Source organism: Asterias rubens, chromosome 8 (genome assembly GCF_902459465.1).
Source record: "Asterias rubens chromosome 8, eAstRub1.3, whole genome shotgun sequence".
Classification (NCBI taxonomy): domain Eukaryota; kingdom Metazoa; phylum Echinodermata; class Asteroidea; order Forcipulatida; family Asteriidae; genus Asterias; species Asterias rubens.
Genome location: NC_047069.1, coordinates 5,504,891 through 5,516,639, shown reverse-complemented (window position 1 = coordinate 5,516,639; position 11,749 = coordinate 5,504,891). Strand labels below are relative to the sequence as shown.

The following is an 11,749-nucleotide window of genomic DNA, read 5'->3' as shown; positions in this document are numbered from 1 at the left end:
ACCTCCCCAACAGCGCAGGTGAAGTAACCACGGTGATATCTCAAACTCATGATGGATGTCGACTGACTAGCCCAGATGACTTTTGTGTAGCGACCTGTCTCTACACTCCAAACACGAATGGTCTGAAAGAGAAATAAAGTGTTTAAATTATTTTCAAACCAATAAAAGGGCGTCTTGCAATGAAGCCAAGACAGATTGCAGTCAAAACGATCAGTTTTTTCTTTCGGTCTACCTATCTCATCTAAAAACTAGGCACGATTTCTACATTAATGTCTACCACACAGACTTTTCTGTTTTGCCATATCTACATAAAATACTGATGAATTTTGTGGCCAACCATATCCATTAATCAGTGTTTGTCTGTCCCTTATTCCATTAGTAAGTCAAGTTTTTCGTTTGTTTGTCTGTCTATAAGACTATTCATTAGTCAATTTGTTTGTTTGTCTATCTCTTAGTCTATCTATTAGTCAAGTTGTCAGTCAGTCTGTCTCTTCTTTAAGCCTGGTTCAAACTTCCTGCGAATGCGATACAGATTTTGACGTCACAAATTCGCAACGAATAATTCACAACAGTTGAAATGTGCTCAACTCCTGCAAAACATTCTCTGCAAAAACAGCCCTGTGACATCAATTTGCTTCGCACTCGCATTTGCAGGAAGTATGAACCTGGCCGTCTTTTCATTTGTCAAGTTGAGTTGTCTTTAGTAGAGCACATCGTGGGCTTTCTGCATTTGTTTTCTGTTATCCTTCTTCTTTCCGTTATCCCTTTTCTTTCCGTTATCCCTTTTCTTTCCGTTATCCCTTTTCTTTCCGTTATCCCTTTTCTTTCCGTTATCCCTTTTCTTTCCGTTATCCCTTTTCTTTCCATTATCCCTTTTCTTTCCGTTATCCCTTTTCTTTCCGTTATCCCTTTTCTTTCCGTTATCCCTTTTCTTTCTGTTATCCCTTTTCTTTCTGTTATCCCTTTTCTTTCCGTTATCCCTTTTCTTTCCATTATCCCTTTTCTTTCCATTATCCCTTTTCTTTCCATTATCCCTTTTCTTTCCGTTATCCCTTTTCTTTCCGTTATCCCTTTTCTTTCCGTTATCCCTTTTCTTTCCGTTATCCCTTTTCTTTCCGTTATCCCTTTTCTTTCCGTTATCCCTTTTCTTTCCGATATCCCTTTTCTTTCCGTTATCCCTTTTCTTTCCGTTATCCCTTTTCTTTCCGTTATCCCTTTTCTTTCCGTTCCCTTTTCTTTCCGTTATCCCTTTTCTTTCCGTTATCCCTTTTCTTTCCGTTATCCCTTTTTTTTCCGTTATCCCTTTTCTTTCCATTATCCCTTTTCTTTCCGTTAAACCTTTTTTTTCCGTTATCCCTTTTCTTTCCATTATCCCTTTTCTTTCCGTTATCCCTTTTCTTTCCATTATCCCTTTTCTTTCCATTATCCCTTTTTTTTCCGTTATCCCTTTTCTTTCCGTTATCCCTTTTCTTTCCATTATCCCTTTTCTTTCCGTTATCCCTTTTCTTTCCATTATCCCTTTTCTTTCCGTTATCCCTTTTCTTTCCGTTATCCCTTTTCTTTCCGTTATCCCTTTTCTTTCCGTTAAACCTTTTCTTTCCATTATCCCTTTTCTTTCAGTTATCCCTTTTCTTTCCTAGGACTAGTGCTAAGTTAGGACTAGTCCTAACTCTTTGTGAAATCGACCCTAGCTTTCGGCGCTCTGAAATCTTTGGTCTGCACTTACCCTATCAGCTGAGCCTGATAAAATCATTGTGCATTCTTTGTCCATATCGACGCAGAATACTGCTTGAGTGTGTCCCACTAATGTATGCTCCAATAGACATGTCCGAAGATCCCAAAGCTTCAGCTGATGGTACAGAAATAGTCAACCAAGAAACAAATTAGTCAAAACAAAATAACGCAGCTCAACATAGAACTCAGTGAATTAGGTACAAATGCTTCATCAGTTTGTTAATTCAAATTAAATTCAGGTTTTAAATTATATAGAAAAGTTTGCGGTAACACCATGTAATAACAATCTCTAAATGAGTTGGGGTGGTTCTGAAAAGAACCGTTGGATTAACTCGACGTTTCGATCAGTATGCTCTGATCGTCATTCTCCAGAAGACGATCAGAGCATACTGATCGAAACGTCGAGTTAATCCAACGGTTCTTTTCAGAACCACCCCAACTCATTTAGAGATTGTTATTACATGGTGTTACCGCAAACTTTTCTATATCTTACTTCCACCATGCAAAGTTTCAAATCCTACTTTTAAATTATATTAAAAACATTAAACATTATCTTTCAGTACGCTCTAACCCACCAATCAGATGCTTGAACTGGAGGTGGTATAAAAACCTATATACTACTTCCTCTTTTTTTATTACACAGTGCGTATTGTGAATGTCAATGCGTCACGCTCCGTATATGGACACGGCAAAAATGACATTCTAAACTGTGTGCGCTTCGTTGCGAAACAGCTTTCTGAAATTTTATCTTTGCGTGTTGACGTGAAACTGGAAGATAAATTTGTTATAACACGCGCGCTCGTGGTTAGTTTTCCGTATTCCACTCGTGCTTGTGTGATAACTTATAAAAATTAAAAAACAAATTCGCAGATTTAACAAATTTCATTTGCAGGTAGAAAACACAGTATTATAATTCAATGAGTAGTCAGACTGCAAAATGGCACAGAAAGAACTACAAGATAGGATGAGAAAAGTAATATATACATAAAAGGCCAATAGTTCAAAAAAGTGTATTAAAATTATGATAAGAAATTGGGAGAAAAATATTCACAAAATAAAATCATATACAATCCAAGGTAAAGCAGTATTTGAAAACAAAGAAAGGAAATGGGGACCAATAAGGACAACTACAAATTAACAACAAGAGAAATGGCATTATTAAACAAATTCAGCATTTATATACGAAAAGTGTCCTGAAACCCTCAGCCTCCCAAATCCTTCTATCTCGTCTTCGCAGAAATGAAGGATTCAGATGGTCTGAGGGGCTGCAGGCTCAAATAACACACAAATCCCCAATATCAATTCAATATCAACAAATCAATCAATTCAATTCGTTATAGTCCTTTCTTTAGAAATATAAAAATATAAATTCCACAAGTCTCAAATTGCTTAAAGCTCCTAAACAGGACACTGAAATGTGTAAACATAAACAAATATAGAAAAAGAAGTTAAGACGACATTAATATTTTAGACAGTGCAGGACAATATTTAAAAAGCATTGGCAAGTATAAAATATCAGATCACAGCCTCGCACTCTCTCCCCTTGCAAAAGAAACATCGTGATTGGCAACTCAAAAACCTGTAAAACAACCTTCTTCTTCAGTATAAATGTCCTTGTCAGGCATTATAATGGGTCCGTGGAAAAAAGTAAGAATATTTGATTTAGTACAAGGGCTTCCCTACATGTTTACATGGTGTAGGGTCAAGGATACATTACACTTTTAAATCACAACTTGTTAGATTTTTCCCGAGGGTAACACAAAAACGGAAATCAGACTGAAGTAGGAAAAATGTCATGCCTTCCTTGTGCAACATGTTCTCGAGAAGCATTCTTTATGGAAACTAGTGTCTTACCGTTCTGTCTTGTGACGCTGTGACCAGCCAGTAATCTTGCCTCGCCATTGCCCAGATTGGTCCGTCGTGACCGAACATAGTCCGTGTGCAGACACCACTGCGTAGGTTCCAGACTTTCACTGTCCCATCAAAGGAAGAACTGACTAAGAGGTAGCGTGTGAAGAAGCTAAGGCACCAGACTCCCTTCTGTGATACACAGATAGAAATTGAATGAACACAAATTTAAGGTTTTTGGTTATTATATTAGTTATCACACTGGCGTTTGTCGAGGAGGACAGAAATATATGGCATGGGAGGCATTTTGCATAGCACTCGCCTCTCATTATTGTGGCTCCGTTTCATACCTGGGGCCAATTTCATAGAGCTGCTTAAGCAAAATATTTGCTTAAGCACGAAAATGGCTTGCTTATTTTACACATGTTACTGGCCACAATTTCATGACATATACATTCCCTGTGACTGGTATTTAGCTGTTGTTTACTTAGCATAACAATTGAGCGGAGTCTTGGCCGGTAATCTGATTTTTCGCTTAAGCAAAATTTTGTGCTCAAGCAGCTCTTTGAAATTGGGCCCTGGCTAAGGCATTGGTTCTCTCCTACAAGTATGTCTCCTATACCAGGAGGGTTGTTGTCTGAGCTCTCCGTTTTACTCCCCCCATAAAAATCTTGATCTCTAGCTGATTCATTTCATTCAGTCGATGCGGAGCATCGGATGATGGCCCTCCAAACACGTTGGTCCTCCATTGCTGTACGCAGCTCTTCCCGACGCAGTCCAGGGTCCCGGCACAAGGTGTCCACATAGGTGGTTTGCGGTCTACCTCGGGAACAGTGACCTTGAGTAGGGGCCCAAAGCACAAGCTTGCTCGCTGCCAGCTCATCAATGTGGCTGACTGTAAAAGGACCCTTCATTACTATTTATATTTACAAAAAAAATATTTTTGAAAATGTCAACCTTGTTGGCTTGTTTCTCCATACTGATTTTGTTTTTGACAAACCACTCATTCAGCTTGATCGGAAAACATCATAGGGGAAAACAAAATTATTTTTGAGAAAAGTACAATAAACAAAATTTTTACAGACATGGCAGATTTATTCATCTAAAGTAGCCAAATCTGGTAAGGAATTAAATTCTTGATGATAATCCTTTAGTCAACAATCTCTTACAAGAATCAGACATTTGATGTTATAGCCCGTTATCCATCACATACCTTGTGTCCTTTTAACGTCTGAAGCAGGCTACCGGTGTGGATATCCCATATCTTAATGGAAGCATCTTTACTCCCACTGGCAAGTCTTGTACTGCCGTCAAACGTAACACATAGAACCCTGAAATTGCAAAGAGAGAAATAAAAACAAATTGCTTTAGAACTCTTACATTCGCTTGGAAAAAAACAAACTTCACTCATAAGACCTTCCTATTCCAAGATAAAATTATCAAGAACCAGGCCTCGTTGGGATTAAACCACTAGTTAAAAACCTCTTCACCACACATTAATTCCCTTAGTAATTGTCAATTAATTTACTTTATGTGTTCTTCCTTTCTCACAAGTCGACTTACTTTGCTGTATGACCTCTGACATCAATTTGTTTACAATTACCGGACTCCCAGTTCTGTCTGAGAAAAACGTTATCTCGGTAAACCGTCTTCCACCTAAAGTTACTGGTTGGCAAGGGAATTTCTGCAAAAGAAGAAATGCATTCATGAAGTTTGTTAATAATAAAGGCGGTACGAAAATTATAAAGAATATCAGTTTAGGAAGATACATTCACTCACTACTTACCTACAGGAAACTCAGTGTTTTATCACAGCCATATTTAACCTTTTATTTAAACACCCCCGTGCCCTTGCAATTTCAAAAACGAAGCACCATTCTTTTTTTTTTCTAAATAAAGACAGGGTACAATTTTGGCAATAGTCAAAGTCCTCACATGGCGTATCTCAACAAATGGATGAAAATAACAAACCTGTGAACATTTGGGCTCATTCAAAGAGTGAAGAAAGTAATGAGAGAGAAAAACATTATTGTCGCATAAGATTGTAGGCTTTCAGATGAGAAAGGCTCCATTTTCAGATAAAAACTTTTTGGGGTGAAAATTTCCTCTTTCTCTAAAAGTTCTTCACTTTAAAGGGGTTATTTTTCATAATGTTTCATAATAGCACCAGCTTTCCAGTTTTTATAGTCACAAACGTGTAAAGTAAATACCACAAGTACCCCATGCCTATTAATTGCATTGTTCTTATTTGGGTAATGTGAAGTTTTGTAGGCCCACTTGTAATCTATTTTTGTTCTTTGGCTGTTTTTGTATTTCTTGAGCGCTTTGTTTCCAATTTGTAAAAAGTGCTATATAAATAAGGTTATTATTATTATTTTTAAAATATGAGACGGCATCATTTATTGACATACCGATATCAACATGGTCACATTTGACTTTCCATATGTTATCATGACTCGCCAAATAACACCATGTCCGACTGACCAATGCTGCCACCAAGAGGCTCTGAGGGGAGAGGTACTGAAGAATACGAAGTGCGAGCGGCTCGGGAAGGAGGCTAATGAAGTCATGTGATTGCTTCAACTGAAAACAAACATCGGAGTATTAAACAAATTTCTGCAAGAGATTTCTGAAATTAAATTAATAGGTTCTTTGAGGGCGGTCATTTGTGGGAGCTTCGTTCTGGATAGCCTCTTTGTTGCAGTTATCAAAGCAATATCCCACAGATTTAACATCAAAGTATTGTCATTTTGACAGACACCGTCATCAACAACAGAAGTGCATCTAGTTTTTTCGAAATCTTGAGGTTTAGGCGTAATTTTTTTATCAAAGTTACATAAAATAATGTCAAAATATCAAAATTACAATTTATTAAATGATAAATAAACGCGCTATTAACGAGTTTAAATAGCACTCTCGTTCACTCAAGAACGGTTTAAAGGAAACTTAAAAGAGCCCAATTTCATGGCTCTGCTGACTGCAGAATTCTGCGCTTACAACTCATAGAAGTGTCCGCATTACAGGGCACCATTAGCGCAGAATTCCCAATAAGCCCAGCAATAACATTGGCCCCGGAACTTACGGCCAGTGAACTGCAGAGAAAATACAGCTGTCTGGAATCCAACCTCTTCAATAGTTTGTGCAAGAATTCATTCCTTTGGACATCTGAAAATATAACAAACAAACATTTAGCAAAGAGCACCTCGCTAGAGCTCCAAGTACATTTATATTCTGTTGTCAGGTCATCACACATACAAATACAAAGAAAACCGACTGAGTAATATGATACCATATTGGGGTAAACAAAGAAAAATTGACAACAGTGGGTTTTGAACCTGTGACCTCCGTTTTTACCTGCGAGTGCTCTCCCAACTGAGCAAACTACACAACCTTTATTGACAGTCTAACTTTTTTGTCAATATCTTTGTTCGGGTGGTGCTACACAAACCTGGAAGTCCTAGGTTCAAATCCTACTCTAGTCAAATGTTTTCTCTGTTCACCCCAGTATACAACAATGTTGAAAAAAATAAACAAGTAATCAAAAATAATGCACCAAACAAAGACGCCTTTCAATCTAACGACATCACTACATTCCATTGCTGTCACATAGAGGTCAAAGAAAGGCTTCATTGGCTACGCGGTTTCCATTGTTTCAGCCTTATTTTACAATTAAGATGGTGGGGGTAGGGGGACCCCATGTCAACGCATACAATCCAGCATGGCACAAATATTTTTCAGAACCTTTCTTTGCGGAGAAAATTAAATAAAAAGAAGTCTCACCATTCCAGCACTCTTCATACCAATGGTATAGCTGCCACGCTTCATCTGGTACAACAGGGATAGGTGGAAGATTTCTAGGCGAGGTACCCGACTATAATAAAAAATAATTAAACAAACAGTTAAACCCTCAAAAAGATTGCATTGTCAAACAAAGAATTGGATGTTAATAGTGAGAGAGGTCACAACATTTGCCCAAAGTTTTTATTGCAGTAGAATAACTTATAGGGAAACTTGCTCAAAAATTGGCGCAACCAAGATTTTGCACCATCATCTATACCTCGGTCTCCACTAGGCTCCCCACTGTCCTGTTAATGCACTCTTAACAAACTGACCACAGCTCAGAGAGCACTCCTACTAGGTACCAGTTCCAATTCCTGCCACGCCAATCATCAAGCTCAGACCAAGCTGATCCCCTTCCAGTTTCCCGCTTTCACAAACTGTTGAGCTAAGCCTCTAAGGCAGTGTGCGAATTGGCAGCTACAGCAACGGCTACGACGACTGTTCCCAAGGGTTTGCTAAGGATGCCTACACTTCAACACAAGATGACGCGGAAATCTAGCCGTAGCTGTATAGCCAATTCGGACATGGCCTACGTATTAGCTAAATCAGCAGCAGTTCTTAAGCAACATTTTAGCTAAATCAGAACAGCCATTCTTAAGATAAGCCTACAAGTTAGCTTAACCTCAGCAGCAGTTCTTAAGCATCATACAGTCTAGCATTGCTCCCGAACTTTTCAGAACCATTAAAACTTGTAGAGTTTTATATACATGGCGTCTCCACAAACCTTTCTCAAACTGTATTTCCACCATGCACAGTTCCTTAAGAAATATGGATCTGGTGATAAAAACCAAATAATGAATCATTATGTAGCTTTTTGCAAAATTTCATTGCAAAATTTGACGTACCATAGTTGGTCTGGATCTGCTGATCTGTACTTGAGTCAATGACTTTGTAAGTTGAGGAAGGTTTTGTAATGTGACTGGACTGTAGTCTTTTGGGACATCACTCGACGCATTGGGTCTTGGTCTGTCCTGCATGTGCCGACGAACTGCTGGAGAATCATCAGTGAACCTCCTGCAAAAAGATGGTTTTTTTTACCGTTAAATTTGCATTGTATACAAAGGGCCGAGCACAACATTAGTAAGATTGAAAAATCTGTGTTCAGATTTGCATTTAAAGATGGTGAAAAACTTCATTTGAAATACTTTTGCCTGAAATGCTTTAGTTATTGAGATAAAAACAACTAGTTCTGATCTTGTGAACTGTTGTTTAAACATTTAAAGGTGGTTTTCTTTAAAGCCTAAATTTTAATGGGTTTGTTATTTCATTTGTCTGTTGGGTCACACAAAGTGCAGATACTGGTCTTTGACAATAACCAGTAATGTAAGGCATCAAGCGCACTTGACAATAACATCTCAATGTGATTTACATTAGTGCCCTGGTCATTCGGCCAATAACATATCTTTGATCTTTCTCAGCTCCTTGGGAAGTATACAGCCACAAGCTGCCGTGGCATGCCTTTTCATACACAATATCAATCTCTACCCTCGCAGGTACCCATTTATACCCCTGGGTAAAGAGAAGCAACTATAGTAAAGTATCTTGCTCAAAGACACAAGTTTAATGACTGGGATTCGAACCCACACTCCGATGACTTAACCACCAGAACTTGAATTCGGTGCTCTAAACCACTTAGCCATGACAAACTAGAAATTGCTATTTCATGGACAACATTCTAGTTTTTCCCCAAACATTTTGACAGAATAAAACAATGAAAACAATAAAATCACCTGACACTTGCAGGGGCAGATTTGCTGAGTGGATTATTTCGGTTGCTACGATGACTCTTTGAATGGATGCTTGGTAACTTGATGTTGGTGGTACTTCTTGTCATCAGATACGTCGTGGAAGAGAGGTTTTCCCGCTGTAACAGAACAAAACAAACTGAGCGTTACCAACGAAAGATAAATTAGGGGACACTGAGATTGCCCAATAGCTAGAAGAAGTTCGAATCCTATTTAACATCGATTAAATTGTTGGGGTACCCACTGCCAAAATATAGAATTTGAAATGCCTCTTGCTACCGGGCAATTTTGGTGGTTAGGTGGTGAGAGATATGCTTTAGAATGACAAAGGTCCTGGGTTCAAATCCCATCTAAGAGTTTGAGTCATTAGATGATGTCGTTGTCAACAAGGAGTTTCTAGACAGTGGGGACCCTTCAGTGAATACTAAATTCAATGAAACATATTCTTAAAGTAGTGATCAGCCAATTTTCAATTATATCATCTGTCTGATCAAAACATTGTTTCTTGCTCAGTTAAAAACATTTCCCTTTGCTAGAAGTATATACACACATTTGTTACTGGTTTTACGCTTCTTCATTATCTTTTTATCATTATTTGCAAGAGTAAAATCTTAAACACCAGAAATGTCTCTTACAGCACTTAGCCACCTTAAAACTTACCTCTGACGTCAGTTCTCATTGAAGGTTCATCGAAGTCAGTTTCTGCATTACACATCGTTACATCCCTTCTCCTCTGCAAATGGGCGCTAAATGATCACAAACAAAAAGTAGTGTCTGTTAACTTAGTGTCGGTCACAAGTTAAGGTTTGAACATCATTTCTTTCTGTTCAAGATATTCGTCGTCGTTGTCCTATGAGTCATGGCTGACCCTTTGTGACCCTGATTATGAGTGAGTTCCACTTCAGCCTATCCAGTGCAGATCAATATGCAGCGTTTATTGATAAGCCTGTGAGTTCTTTGATTCCGACTGTCCAAGAAGATATTACACAGTGACTATTGTTCAGTTGGAAAACCCAAGACCGCAGACGTCACGAGTTTACTGGCTGAGGCTAAAATCGGGCTCGGGCTGGCAGTCCAGTGTCAGACTCGAGCCCTTGGCCTAGATTCATAGAGCTGCTTTGAAAGCAGAAAAAGTAGCTAAGCGCAACACAAATTTGCCGACCAGAATAAGGGTTACCAGCCGAACTACCATGTCACAAGTACAATTAGTGACTGGTATCCTTTTGAAAAGGCAATATTGTCTGACTAGCAGCTCTATGAAATTGGACCTAAACACGCTACAGTACTTCAACTATAATTCAGATCAGGGTCAACACAAGGGGGCTCAGACTCTTACCTTCCAACATGAAAATAGTTTCTGACCGCTCTTCGTGCTCGTGTTTCTCTGCTCACATGAGAGCTAATGGGTGTGAACCGATGGTGTGGATACAGCTGTTGTGAGTGTACATAAATCCCTATGGAGTGTGGGCTGAAGACTCGTCCACAGAAACCCAAACTGGCTGTAATTACTTCTCGTCAGAATACCTTCCAAAATGGAACATTTCTGGGGGATAAAAACAGATCAATCACATTTTTACAAGCATTTTGATTGAATTCAGATTTACAGATTTGATAATTGGTTTAGTAAGAAAAACCTAGAAAGCGTGTACAATAATATGTTTTAGATCTGGGGTGAATTTTGACTGTTTCGGTTGAATTGGCCATTGGTTTAGGCACTGGCAAAAGACCAAAACATTATGGTTACGACCGTCAAACGCACCCTAAGAGTCCTTTCCTAAACCTTCGCTTTTTGTATTTTTTTTTTTTTTTGCATGGATGTTGGTCACCTCATACCTTGGACACTTTGTACCTTTGATCATTTCGTACTTGTCTTGTGTCAAAAAGGTACAAAGTGTCCAGGCAGAGTACAAAGTGGCCACAGTCAATTCGTAACAACAAATTCTTATATAGCGCATTTCACAATAACCGTATCAATGCTCTTTACATTAGTGCCCTGGTCATGGGGCCAATAACTTTCCTGTAATGTTTCTCAGCTCCCTGGGGGAGTATACAACCCTGAGCTGCCTGTCAGGCGCTTGTGGCTTTTTCATACACAATATCAACCTTTTTCATACACAATATCAACCTCTACCCTCGCAGGTACCATTTATACCCCTGGTGAAGCAATTATAGTAAAGTATCTTGCTCAAGGATACAAGTGTCACGACCAGGATTCGAAACCCACACCCGGTGAATCAGCACCAGAACTTGAATTCGATGCTCTTAACCACTCGGCCATGACACTCTATTCGTACCTTGCAAAAGGTACGAAGTGGTTAAGGTACGAAGTGACCTGACACTTTTGCACGCTGTGGTTCGAACATCAGACAGAGGTTTGGAAAAAAGCCTTTGGTTGGCGAACCTTGAAAGGCTTGATTGGCTCACAAATTATGTACAAACAAGCTTGGCTTTGCTCTTCCAATAAATTCTGTCACACACCTGTTCATGACTCCACCTATCGATCCACACAGCCACATGGTCCAACTGACGATGATATTCCATGTTTAACTCATCTCTGATTGGTCTCCCTCTGATGCGTGCCAT

The 11,749-nt window shown here is 39.0% G+C and overlaps 1 protein-coding gene across 1 annotated transcript in view; it reads left to right on the top strand.

The window, feature by feature from the left end:
* Positions 1–11,749, top strand: part of LOC117293741 (exocyst complex component 1-like) — a gene marked incomplete in the record, with an annotated part of 50,606 nt that overhangs the window by 6,601 nt on the left and 32,256 nt on the right.